The sequence below is a fragment of the Nipponia nippon genome, unplaced genomic scaffold, assembly GCF_047370975.1.
Source record: "Nipponia nippon isolate SJK-2023a ecotype South Korea unplaced genomic scaffold, ASM4737097v1 scaffold_5, whole genome shotgun sequence".
NCBI lineage: Eukaryota > Metazoa > Chordata > Aves > Pelecaniformes > Threskiornithidae > Nipponia > Nipponia nippon.
This window is the reverse complement of record NW_028262369.1, coordinates 86,655,486-86,669,588: the sequence shown is the minus strand read 5'-3', so window position 1 is coordinate 86,669,588 and position 14,103 is coordinate 86,655,486.

The window sequence follows — 14,103 nt, the reverse complement described above, 5'->3', positions numbered from 1 at the left end:
TGTACTTTCCAGCTTTATCAATTGGTCTAATAAGTCACTCATTTTTCTCTGAAGTTTTCAGGATATTTTTATTTCTGTTATAGTCCCATAAAACACTCTCAGAGGAAAATTTAGCACAGCCTTCAAACACACAACATTTTTATGTTGTGTTTGGAATTGCTAAATTCTCTCTTATAGCAGTCATTGTTCTTGCCTTTCAGATTTCTTTTTTGTGTTCAAAATTTCCTGTGATTTTTTTCATGTAATTCATCCCAGATTCAGCATTAAGGCCACCCATGAGTGATATATTGTAGTTTACTATAATTTTCAAGCTCCTGTATTGGCTTTTGGTTTAATGGCTTGGATTTTGCGGGACTTTATCATATTAAAGCAGTTTAGTGATTGGGCATTTTATGTTTCAGTATTTGTCAGTACCCTTCTACTGAGCTGTAAAACAGGGTGTTGCTCTTGCAGCTTCATTGTTTAAACAGAAATATTTTGCTGCCAGATTTCTTGTTCTGTTTGTGCCCTTTGTTACTGGACTTTCAATTTCAGGAACTCATTCTATTTAAGAGGATAGTGGAAGAACAATACTGTATAATATAATATTTATTAAACAGATGCTACTATTATCAATGCTTGTTTATCCAGTGGTCATGTGTCTTCTAAATAAACCAGCAGTAGTAGTAAAATAAACTGGAACACAGAACCATTTTCTTCATAAAGATTCTAGGGTTTTTTTAACTACTTGTATGTCTGAATCAAGGATCAATCATCTTTAGTTGTTCTGCGTAGTAAAGGGTAGTAACATTTCAAATTGTTTCTGAGGTTGAGGAGTGTGAATTAAGATCACTAATACATTCACTTTTGAGGAATTTGGGAAGTCCCTTCTCAAAAACTGGGATACAGTTTACATTTACATTTCTGTTTCTCTGCTTTCGCCTTGATTTTTAGTAGTCCTATAAAACTTATATAGGTGATCACTTGGATTTGAGATGTCCCACAACAACATAGACTTGTCACAGCTCCAAGTTTGATTTGGACATTTCATGTATTCACACCCTGGAATGCAAATGATACTCTTAAATATTCAGAGGATGAGGGAGCTGGAACTGCTGCTTGCGATGAAGGGAGCAGGGGTACCTCTGGTCTGTTCCTGCTCCTCTCCGGCCTCCCAACAAGGTTACTCTACAGCATGCATCTGACTGCAGCACCCGGGTCATTGCTCAGCCCAAGCTCTGAGGAGGTGGGGCACTGCCTGCATCATGCTCCTAACCTCAATCTGCAGGAAATAAAACAGATGGTATCTTGGAATATTCCATCTGAGGATATTCTGAAGAAAACACACACATTAGTAACCAGGCCTTGAGTCCAGACAGATGAAGCAAGCCTAAACTAACCACAGGTATGTTGCTGTTGATTCTCTTCTTGGTTCTCTACTGATTTTAACATCCATCTGACTTCATCCTGAATTACTTCAGTGCAAGCGAGATGAAAAGCAGACTAATGGTGCACAGCTCTGGTTTGTTTTGTTGTATTCCTTTTTCTTCTTGCCAGAAGACTATCTTTCTCTTAGATTCTTGTGTGTTGCTTCCTCCTCCTATTTTCCTTCAAGATTTAGTTAAATTTATGGAATCATGAAATAATTTTGATTAGAAGGAATCACTAGAGATCATCTGGTCCTTTACCCACTCAAAATAAGACTATATCTTCAAAGTTAGGTCAGATTGCTTAGTGCCTTGCCTGGTCCAAGTGTGAGTATCTCCAAGGGTGGACATTCCAGTCTCACTGGGCATCCTGTTTAAGGGCTTGACCACCCTGACTGTGAAGTCCATACAAAATGTAACTCACATTCCTCTGTGCATATATAAGGCTGGGATGTTTCCCCATGTTAACGTGCAGCATCTGGTAGTAAACCTGTCTGGGGAAGTACTTTGGATCTTGGGAAAGAGGTGAGAGGGAACTATAATATAGGGAAATGAGGAAAATCCAAGATTTTAATTTTATAGAAGGCAGTAGGAGAGACAGTGGTGAGCAGGAGTAAAAGGGATCATGGCAGGGAGGGAGAAAAGAAAGGGCTGTTTCACAGGCCAGGCAAGGTTGTGTGTGGGAGGATAACTTGGATGATGAGAAGGCAGCAAGACCATGACTAAAATGGTCACCACCTCCAGATTTGGGTACCTCTTACATCCCTAAATAAACCTTCAACAGTGTGCCATAGCTAAAAATATCTTGCCAGTTCTGGCATGAATTTGATGACACGAGCTTGCAGATCATTTTGCTTTCCGAGGTTCCCTGTGGAATTTCAGTTGGATAGTACACTTCACATTTAAGACAGTGCAGATATTTTGATCTGCTACTGTTCTGTTCCAGAGGAAGTTGCCTTTTTGTAGAAAGAGGTACAGGTCCTGCAGCATACAAACATAGACAACACATGATATTTATACTGGAGTTTGTTTATATATAACTCCAGTTTCAGTCACAATTAATTCTCAGAGATCTCTGGACTAAAACATGCTTTATAAATATATGCAAAGATTGTTCTTCATGACAATACCAAGGAGTTGGAGCAGTGATGAGAAATTTTAGTAGTGAGCACTGAGGTATAAATAATTTTCCAACACTAACAAAAAGGAAAAACAGAAACTGAAGAAGAATTCTTTTCCTTTGCTGATTATTTAATTGCTCAGGAAAATTCAGTGTGACTGTTAAAATTGCTCTCAGGTGTCCAAGAGCAACACTAGCAGCAATCACGTTTTGCAATAGCAGAAGGCAAAGAAGAATATGGATGTGTGAAAAGAGGGAAAAGATCTTTAAGAAGGGTGAGATGAGTTTGTGTTCCTAAGAACTAAAGTCTAGGTGATTTAGAGTAGGAAATCACATTTACTGATGCAAACGTGTTAGCTGATGAGTCCTCACAACACCGTTGTGAAGTGGGGAAGGATTATGCCTTGTTTTGACAGATGGAGAAACACGGACAGAAAAGCCTAAATTCTTACCAGGATCCGTGCCAGCTTCTTTCAAAGTAATTTCCAAGGAAGATCTTTCCCTGCAGAAAGCTTGTAGCTACAGATATCTCTCCAAGTTTCCCTTTGTACTATGGGAGAACAGAGATGGTCATAGGTGTTGAAGCTACTGGCCTGGCCTCTTTTGGAGCTCTGACTGGGTTATAATCCAGACTGCCCAGGGAAGTGGTCTAGACATAGTCCCTAGAAGTATTCAAAAAACGTATGGATGTGGTGCTTAGGGACATGGTTTAGAGGGAGACCAGGCAGTTAGGTTAGCAGGTTGGACTCAATGATCTCAGAGGTCCTTTCCAACCTTAATGATTCTATGATTCCATAATCTGAACTGAGAACAAGCAGAAACCACCTTGTCTATATGATGACTCACCTTGCCAGAGGAAGATTAGTCAATGGAAATTTGTGTCTGCCTGTACTAGTTAGTATACACGTACCCATCCCTGATACGGCCAGGGGCAAAGCACTAGGGCAGCGGGAGTGAAAGCCTGAGTTGAGTAGTCATAGCTTTTTTGCTGTTGGCACTCCAACATCAACAGAAGAGCGAGCAGAGGAGTCCTAGGCTGATTTCCAGCACTGTAACAGACCTTACGCTTGAAGGATGTCAGGTGCCGAGTCTCAGCTCTCGCATTTACCCTTTCCACTCATGATCTGTGCAAGGCACACTCCAACTTTTCCTTAACACACGCTCTTTTCACCTAATCTTGGGTCAGTACAGGACTGCTAATTTTTCCTAGATCTTTTCACAAGGGAAATTATTCAGTCTAAAGCTTGTGTAACGTTAGATTCATTTTGTACTCTGCTATTAATCAGTAAAGTGGTAATGTGGTAACCAGAACCTTGTAGTAGCAAAGGTAAGTAGAGATTTAAGAAGTCATTACCTTCTCATTCAATAAACATTCGTTAAGATGCCAGCCCACTTCTTTTTCTTCATTCCGGTAGTTGACCACACTTGCATCAGGGTACTTCATATGGTCAGGTGTACCTTGGCTTTGCCATTCTTTCCCAGAAGTGTCTGAAATAGACTTGATTATTTGCCAGCTAAAACAAATTCAGTTCATTTTTCCCCAATACTGGTAAATGCAGTTTGAATGTTGTCAGCAATAGGGTTTTAGTATATCTGTGTTCGCATCCTAAATATAGCCTTCACAAGAGGTCCAAATAGGAAAATCCTTTGGAAGCGCTCTTCATTGCAACTCCTCTCTACAATGAACTATTGTTGAAACAAATCTGGAGATAAATGGGACTTCAACAATATAACTGTGCAGGCTAGTGCACCTAAAACTTCAGGAGTTTAACACCTGCAAGCTCTGTCACATAAATAAAGGCTGCTAACACCTCTCTCTAAAGAAATACTTTCATTAATCTTAATGATCCAGGGGCTATCATATTTCAGTGTGTTCACTACTTAGTAATCATAGGACCTTAATAAAGTCCCTGCTTCCAGGGTACCTTGATGAAACAATAAACTCTGTAAATTCAACCCCCCACAACATCAGCCTGAACCACTGGACCCAATCTCTGTGTCCCAAGCTCCTAATGCAATCTGAGCAGTGTTTAAATAACTGTTCCTATATCGTTTTATGGCACATAAATAGGCTGATAATCCTCTCTGAACCTTAGCATAGGATACAGACCTGGAACCATAGGATACTGACCTGGAACTGGTGTGTCAGAATGGGAGAACCCTTCACTTGTTTATTCATGATTTTCTTAGTTTCACCAAGGCCTACAAGCTTCTTGTTTAGCCTGTTCAGAGCGAAAAAAGAAGACAAAATCCACTTGTTTGTTTAGCAAATGATTTGCTTTATCATCACTTCTTACCCTTAAAAAAACCTCCTGAGTTACACGTCTTTGCAAAATAACAAGTGATTTGTCTTTTCTCAGTCTGATCTCACTCCTGTGGCTTCCAGGTTTTATCAGCATCTCAGGTGAGACAGAATGCCTCCTGTTGCTCTCTCCAGATTATTTGTCTTAATATTTGGCAATGATTTGCTGTCATTTGCAGAGAAGCCTCCCTTTTTATTTATAGGCTGCCTCCTTTAGTCATATGTTCCCGCCAAAATACTCCAGCTCCATCTGCATAAATTGAATTAGTTGTTTTGTGGGGTTAGGATAGGAGTGAGAGACATTCAGAGATGACAGCCCTTGACTGTTTGATGTTGGTCTCTCAATTTTAGTTATTCCAGGAGAGGTCAAGCACTGTCCCTGGTCTGAATGGCACAACAGACTGACATAGTCCACCTGAACTTTCTGTACGGACTAGAAAAAGACAGAATGGCAAACCCAGGACTAACACAGGCTCACAATAGAAAAACAGCTTATAATTCAATGCAGATATTTTTGCTTCTACAATGCACATCTCATCTTTTGTAATAAAAGCTATTGGGATGTCATATAGTTATTAGTTAGGATAAGAATAAAGAAGAGAGAGGAAAACATGACTCAGAGTGGGTTACTTGTTAAAGAAACTCATTATTTAAGTATTAAAATAGGAAACACATTGCAGAGAAAGGAAAGTTCTCCATTTAACTGCTCTTCACAGTTATTCTTAGTCATTGTAAGTTATCAGCTCTCACCTGGTCCAATTAATCACATCCTCAATTGGCGTACGTAAAATAAAAGTGTTCATTTGGGGGAAGAGAAAATGTATAGGGTTATATTGTGTGATTTGCCCCTGTTTCTTATCCATCTGTCCTGTACCCCAGCTTCTCCTAATGAAAGAGGGTGTTATGTCCTCCTGAAAATAGGTAGCAAATACATTTTAACCTGTGTAAGTTTCAAAGTCAGCTCACCTTTTCACAAGAAGGTAGAAACACAAAAATAAAATTCATCACAGAGTATTCGACTCTTAGCTGAAGTCATTTCATATATTCAAATTGCATTTCAACCACTGAAAGTCTTTAATTTAGTCTAATTTTCACTGAATTGTCTACTTTGCACAACAATACCTTTTTAAGCAAACATCTTCATTTGCTATATTCTATTGAGCCACTAGATGTCCCTCGTTCCCACATAAAGCTCCAGATAGGAGGAAATCCATGATTAATCAGAGGGACTAAGTTGGAACTCAAGCAGTGTAGACACATGTTTGTGTTCACAGCATGCAAGGTTTTTCTGTAATAAATGCCGGTCCTTTGAATCATGCCACTGGGTGTGATTCTATAAATCATGGCAATTCCAAACACTGATGTGCCAAACACACAACAAACCTAATTGTGTTTGGACAAAGTGTATATATGGCAAATACAACAATCAGAGAAGGCTAAAGAGAACAGATGAAGATGGCATTGAGCAAAATAGGCTGCAAATCAATGCATCGCAGAGTAAACTGGCTCATTCCATTCCCAACTACTCATTGACAACAGCATTTTCCATACGCATATGTTATTACAGACTTTTTTTGCTATTCATGAAGTAAAATGGCACAGTCTTTCTTGACAATCAGACTAGATCTTATTTATTCATAGCATATATTTGACTGTAGTCTAGTTGGGCTATGGGTGGACCATAGCACTACATGGATTTAGGTAATTACAGACTAGCTGGGGAACAGTCGCTGCAGTATCAGACTGTGAATCTTGGGCAATGTAAAACAGGCACAATACCAATAAAGACTTTTGACTCACACTGGTGAAAGGAAAGCCAAACACTGCTCTGAAAGAAACAAAATGTTTCACCAAGTCAATAGCGTCAGGAAGCTGCTTGCAACTGCCTGCAAGCTGTACAACTCCCTTTTCCCTTCCTGCACCCTAATCTGCCTTTAGCAAGTTTCCTCTATGCACACAGACCTGACCCCCATTAGTTAATTTACACCATCAGCACTTTGCAAGACCCTGCCACAGAAAGTGCTGCATCTCTAATTCTGTTTTGGAAATTCTTCCTCAGATTAGGACTCACTTCCTCGGTATTTTAAATTCAGGGACTGGGAAGGGAAAGGTCACATCTAAGGCAAAAACTGGAGAAACCCTTCCTTCAGATTAGTTTTGCTCTTGAAGTCATGTGAGTGGTGGCAAATTACATCTGTATAAGAAACAGGACTCGGGTGGTCTTTTTGCGTCACCAAAATGTTCATGGCAGAAGGTCACAGCATTTCTTTTCCCGGTTGTTTTCGAGATCGTTCCTGACAAACAAGGGTGCTGCCATTTTTCAGTAAAGATACATACAGAGGGTTCTACCACCTCAGTGTTACTAGTCTCCTAATATTAATGCCACTGACTGAAACAGATTTTCATTGGTAATTAAACATCAGATCATGGTGCATGCTCTCAACATTATTTATGCTTTTAATGCCTGATGATTTCAGAGGGAGCATAAGCATCTAAATGCCTTTCTGAGTCTTGGTCCTGTTCTTAAAAGATGAAGGGAAAAAATTAAGCAGTTGTCAAGAATGTATTTGTTTGTCCAAGGCATTGTCAAAGCACGGAGAGCTGGGAATGAAAGAACTAAAACCTACACAACACGCTTATGGTCTTCTCTGCTTGAGGCCTTTGAACTCTTCTTCTGGTTCTCCCTTCCAGCTGTCCTCAGTTTGACTCCACTGGAGTGAGCGATTGTTGAAGAGACAGTGTACACAACGCATCAACCATTTCTAGCCCTCCAATTACTGCACTGTCTAGAGCTGCTCAGATGATAGTTAACAACAATCTTGCAATTAGTATACTGTGTACTGGTGACCAGCTTCCACCAGGCCAACTACCAGTGATACCAGAGCGGGTCAAATCCAAAGCCCAGTGACCATCAATGTGAGATTTTCATTGTTTTGAGTGGGATTTGTATCAGATGATTGTTATTTCCACTGACAAAAGAGAAACCATGTTGGGGCTAATAAATCTTACAGTTCCATATAATCTCTGGTCTTCTTTCTAATGCTTAATAGTTCTGCTCTCACCAGTTATCTAACTTAGTCTGAAGCGAAATGTTTTTTTTTCATAGGCTAATATGTACATTACACAGAATTTTCTTTCCCCTCCTGCTTAGTCTCATTGTTGGCCATCTTTTTAATAGCAAACTGAGAACTAAGAAATGGAGAGAACAGAATGACCTATTGAACCAATTTCACTCCACAGCATAGCTGACAGGAAAACGGCCGCCTCAGCTCAGGGTTCCAGGAACAGAAAACCAGATGTTTCTTGGCTACGTTTAACAGATGTTATTCCAGTTTGAAACAACATTTTAAAACGCAGATCCCAAGAGTTTATGTATTTCCAAAGTATTCAAAGAATGGGAAAGTGGAAATTTCTTGCAAGTCTTCAAGTAGTGCCAAGCATGCCTTCTTTCTTTCTTTCTTTCTTTTTTTCTCCCCCTCGCCTTTATTTTTCCTAATGAACTTCTCCAGTTTAGCATTCCTGTGGCTGATACATATACCAGAACATGCATTGGTGCCTACATGCCTTAGATAATCAGCTTGGGTAGATTAACACTGCCACAAACTTAGCATGTGACCTTGGGCAAATCACTTGATTTCCCTGGATCTCAGTTCTCCACTTGTGCTACCTAGAGCTTGTAAGCTCTCCATGACAGTGTCTCTTTCAGCTACCAGTATCTACAATAGCTAGTGCAAAAAAACCATAAATAAAAACAGAGCCCTGGGGTATTACCATACAATAGATTTTAAAAATAAGGTTAACTACCAGCTATTCAGTAAATGGCGACAGTACATAAAAGAAAGTGGAGGGAGACACAAGTTCTTTATAGGGTAATGGCAAACCATCCTGTCAACTGTGGATGCTGTAAGTCCCAGCATAAGGTCAAGGGATGGAAGGGCAAAATTGTGAGAAGACAAGAGTGTCCATCCTATTCTCTGAATAGATTCAGGTTGCTGTGTTCTTCAGCCATAAAAGCCAATCCTTAATTGAGAGCATCTTCCCAGGGTGACCAAATTATGCTAAGGCCATGAGGACCCTCAGCATAAGCCAAAACCAGGGAGGGAAGGAAAGGTATGCTGAAGCATTCTTACCCTGAGCCTCCAGGTTTGCCTCTGAGTACATTTAGCACACGGACAGGAACTCTTCTGTCAAGGATCACAGAATTAGTGTGATATTATTCTCATGCTACAAATAGAGAAAATGACAGCATACAAGTGAAAACCAAAAATATAAGTTAAAAATTCAAAGTTTGTGGAACTGCATTTCCCAAGAATAAGCTTTAGCCCATATTTACACAATTTCCTTCTTCCAGTTATGCCAAGTAAATCACAAGAGCTGGCTGTGATAAAACACTCTAAGCACTTCCTTCCCTGGCTGAAACCAGAGATACGCTACCAGCCCCAAAATAGAAAATGCCTCAGCTTAAATTGATTACTCTCAATTACTTAAATTGATAGCTCTCTTGTTGGCTTTGGTGGAAGTAAAGGTGGAGAAGATGACTTTGCTGAAAGAGTTCTTGAACTTATCAGACTTTCCTGATATTCAGAGTACTGTACAGCTTTGGAGTTGGGGGAACTGAAGCTCTTTACGAGGCAGAGGGGTATCACCATCTATACCAACAGAAAAGGAGCAAAAGCACAAATTCCATGAAGATATTTCCCTGATGTTCAAATGTATTTGCAGAAATTTCCTGGTATTCTCCCATACCCTGCATTGATACATAACACATGTACATTACATTAAGCCAAACGTGTTATCTTTATTAAGGAGTTATTGTGGACATGATTCTATTTCACTAGAGAGCTGAGATAATCCCAGCTTTTAAAAAAGTAAATTTAGTCCAAAATGGATTTCTTCTCAGAAAACTAAATACTTTCTGAAAAAAATATTGACTTTCACAAAATAATTATTCTATGTGAAAATAACCGAGCCATTTTTCAAATATTTCAAAATAAAAAGCATGATATTTTGGATTAGAAAGGATTGAAACATTCTCCACACATTTTAAATACATAGACTGGAAATTTTAAAACAAAGACTTCAGATGTTGACTTTTGGAATGAAGGTAGCTTCTTGTTTTACAGCCAGCCATAGAAGAATTTTCTTGTATCTTTATAGAATAGTGTGTATAATACAGCAGCCTTAAGGGTAAAAACACTGGCACGTAAAAGCATTGAGGTCGATTATTAGAATTTAGTGTAGCCTGTAACAGCACAGAAGAACTAAGCTGAGTGCTCTTGGTCTTTCGCGGCCACAGCCTCTATGCCTGCTCCTTCTATTCAAGTTTCATAAATTGTTCAAAACTTTATCGATAGAACTAATAGCCAAAATATTGCTTCTCAACATCTGGTTCGTATTCTTCTCCCAGTTATGCTGGTGCAACTCTAAATTAAACTGAATGCCTTACGTGAAGCCACTCCAAATTTATGGCGGCATAAGGAAGAAGTGAACTTGGTTCTTTGTCTTTAAAAGATGTCTGTATTTGCAGCCAAATAAAATCACATACAGTTCCATACTCTGTGGCACAAGAGTGCCATCCAGCGGTAATTCCCAAATCTGACATCCCCGGAGAGGTGACTACGAGCCGGTACTGGCTGTTCCTAACAGTCTGATAGCTGCAAATCCAAACTCCCGAGTACCTGTTGCTAGGCTGAGAGGAACATTTCTGTTAAAAATCAATAACTTGTATTTTTTTAAAGTCAGTTTTCCACATTGAAGTTGTTTAGACTGGAACGTAGATTGTTGCTTGCTTGAGAGCTGGAACGTGCTGAAATGAGAGGCTGCTGGGCTACCTAGACTCGGACGCAGTATGTACCACCATCTTCACGTTTGTTGCATCTCAGCTAATAAACTCTGCTGCTTTTCAGCCTTCTCTGGTGGTATGGCATTACCCAGTCCTGGCAGGAACACGTCAATGCTAATTTGAGCATCCTCGTGCAGAGCTTCACCACCCGCTCCAGACGTGTCCTGGGCAGGGTCACAAATGAGAGCGATCAAGCTTTGAGGCTGGTTTCAGGTGAATACTTCTGCACCCAGACATCAGTGTGACTACTGATATCTCTGATCTGCAAAGAACAAGCCCTGAACTCAGACCTTCCACTTCCTGGAGAAATGCTTTACCTGCTCTAGTGTATCATGAAAACATCTTTTTAGAGGGAACAGGTATAGTTGCAGTTGTGAACACTCAGTCCCACTGGCATCCATTAGAGGGGTTTGAAGATTACCTCTTGAACTGAGCCGCTCAGGGGACTTGTATGGAGCAGCATATAGTTCTTAGTCCCTGACCGAGTTGAGATGTGAATGAGTACCAAGCTGCTTAGTCCTGTTGGACTGCTGCAGATCTGGGCACTCAGAGAAGCTCGATACAGCAGAGTAGCTTATGTAAAAACAGGTAAGGTGGCTTGGGAATTTGGGCATGATGCAAGGTCAGACACAGCTCACCGGGGTTTTTCACCATCTCTGTTTTAGATTTAGGAGCTCAAATTCTGCCCTAAACCCTTATTTTTTAGACTTGGCCTGCAGCCAATAAAATAAATTCTGGTTGAAACCCCATGTATTTCATGCAGATTTTACTGATCTACCTAATTCCCAGCCTCACCCTCCCCCCATCAGTAATATTTTCCTTTGCAGTTAACTATCTCTTGCAATGCAGATGCATATGAATGATTATGGATGATTCGTGTATTTGTTTGGCCTGATTGCCCACAGATTAAATCATTTTGTACAATGTTCCTGTTAGTGTTCTACATTCATCTTACTTCTAAACAGAAATTAAATTGTCTGGGGTTGTGGGGTCACCATTGCAGATAATACTTGCAAAGCAGAGAGCTCATCCCAATGAGCAGCTGTTTCTGCAATGGTCTCCTCAGGAGGTGCAGAAACAGGAGAAAGGATACTTTTATTTCTAGGTAAAATTCCATTTTGATGCATCTCTTGCATTAACATATGAGATGAGATACTGAAGATTCAATTTGCTCCTATAAGCAATACAACAGTGGCGTTTCTCCCTCTAACCTCTGTAAGAGACCAGTGGGATGCATATAAAGAAACTGATAATTTTCTATGATGTCTATGGTCTTCTACTTCACATTTCACTCCGTTCAGGAATGATCATGTATGCAGTAAAATGGTACAGATAAACTGTTTTACCTAGAATTGGCTTAGCCCAAGTAGTCATATCCAAAATTATCATCTGAAATTAAGGAGCACGGAAAAGAAATTCTACACAAACATTTTCATATTGAAGAATAAATACTTGGATGCTGAAAATGAGACTCATTCTTCGGGACCAAAATTAATACAATTTGACCTACGGATTTAGTATGGTACAATTACTTTGAAACTATGAAAGTAAGAGAACAGTAAATCAGTTTTTTGTATATTTAGTAGCAATCCTCATATTATAGGTATGCAGTACAATGAAACAAAGGGTCATTTATGTTTCTTAGTTCCATAGCAGATAAGCCACAAAAATATATCCTTAGACATTTTCAAAGAAGTCTGATTCCTTCTCTGCTAATGAAACCCACACTGCAATCCACAAGTCATTCAAAATTTAAGAGAAACACTTCAAGTCCCTCACTCAAAACAAAGCAGAACCCAAAAAGCTTATTACCAGAAACCTAGATGTTATTTGGTGTTACTGGGATTGATACTCTTTCCTTGCATTTGTCCGATAAAACGGGACAAATCTTTTGCCAGCCTTTTCTCAGGTGAGCTGCCTTCTCCTAGATAAGATTTTACTGCTGGCTCCTGTGCACAGGTAGAGCAACCTTATCTTCTTGGAGTGCGAGTGCTCTGTCGTTGCAAAGGGCTGCAGCGGGCAGTTGCAGTGACAGGATTAACACTGACTTGTTTTTCAAGGGAAGCTTTGGAGTAAAGGTGGGATACAGAGAAAATCACAATTTACATTTTCTGAAACCTTTTCTGAGGGTTGCTATTTAGGAAATAAAAAATATTGATGGGGGGTGTCTAAATTTAGTGAAGCCTTGATACTTTTCAGATTGACTGGACTAGAAATGAAAGGGCAATTGGCATCGTCGCATCCGTCCAGGGCGCAGAGCTCAAAGGATGAGCCAAAACAAAGTGCTCCCTGCAGATACATAAGGATCTGCCACCTCCTGTTTCTAGTGTGGACAATATAACGACGGAAATAATTAGTTAATCTTTTGTTTAAATAAAGCCTTTGGGGGAAAGGCTAAAAATAAACACTGATTCATTCCTTGTCAGGGAAGTTTCTCCTGTCAATTATCACATTGTTACTGCTGTTTTTAATCTAGTCAGATGGTGAGATTGGCAATCCCTTCTGCAGGGGCTTCTGGGTGTTATTTTGTAGAGAATCTTGCTTGAAGGACTGATTACTGCTTTTATGAGAGCCAGTGGGAGTTTGGCCGCAGTCCTTCACGCATGTTAATTTGAGGGACTTCCAAATGTTAGCTAATGATCTCAGAGTTCTTTTTATGAAAAATGTGTGGGTTTGTTTTGGGGTTTGGGTTTTTTGTTTTTAATTCCTAGCAGGAGGCAATTAAGAGGGTCGGGGGAAAGTTCTGCCCTGTAGTTCTGGACCGGCCTCTCAGTAACACCTAAGTCCTAGCATCAAAAAATTCAGAAGCATATATTGCTACCATACGTGGATATATTATACGTAATATAATTGAAGGTATTCATATTATTCCTATAGTCCAGGCCACATGCTTTGCATTGCTATGGACTGGGTGTATCTATTGGCCTCCACTCACAATAACTTGAAAAAAACAATTACGCTCTTTTTTTTTAGGAGCAAAACTAAGGAAAAAGTAGTAGCCTCCACCCCAAAGCAGGAAAACATGCCAAGATGGAAAATAGAGGCACGTGTGGGCAGGGCAGTTTCATTCCCGACTGTTTTATGAAGCCTTATGTAGCTGTAAAGCAGAAACAGAAAGGAAAGGAAAAAAAAAAAAAAAAGCAAATCTCGGGGAATCTGAAGCAGATGAGCAGAGAGCCAAGGACACAAGTCCGAGCAAGTACTGGGGCTGTGGCTCTGAGGAGAGCGTACGGAGAGGGATTTTGGGCTAAGTGCTGAGTTAAAAGGGCTTGGACCTGAGACACAAACCACCTCTCTCCGTGCTCCCCCTTCTCAACAACAGCAAAAAAAAAAAAAAAAAAAAGGGAAAAAAAGCTTGTTTCTGGCTGCGTTCAGGCCAGACACGACGTTTTATACATTCCTAGTCAGTAGCAGGGCTATGCCACGGCAGCAG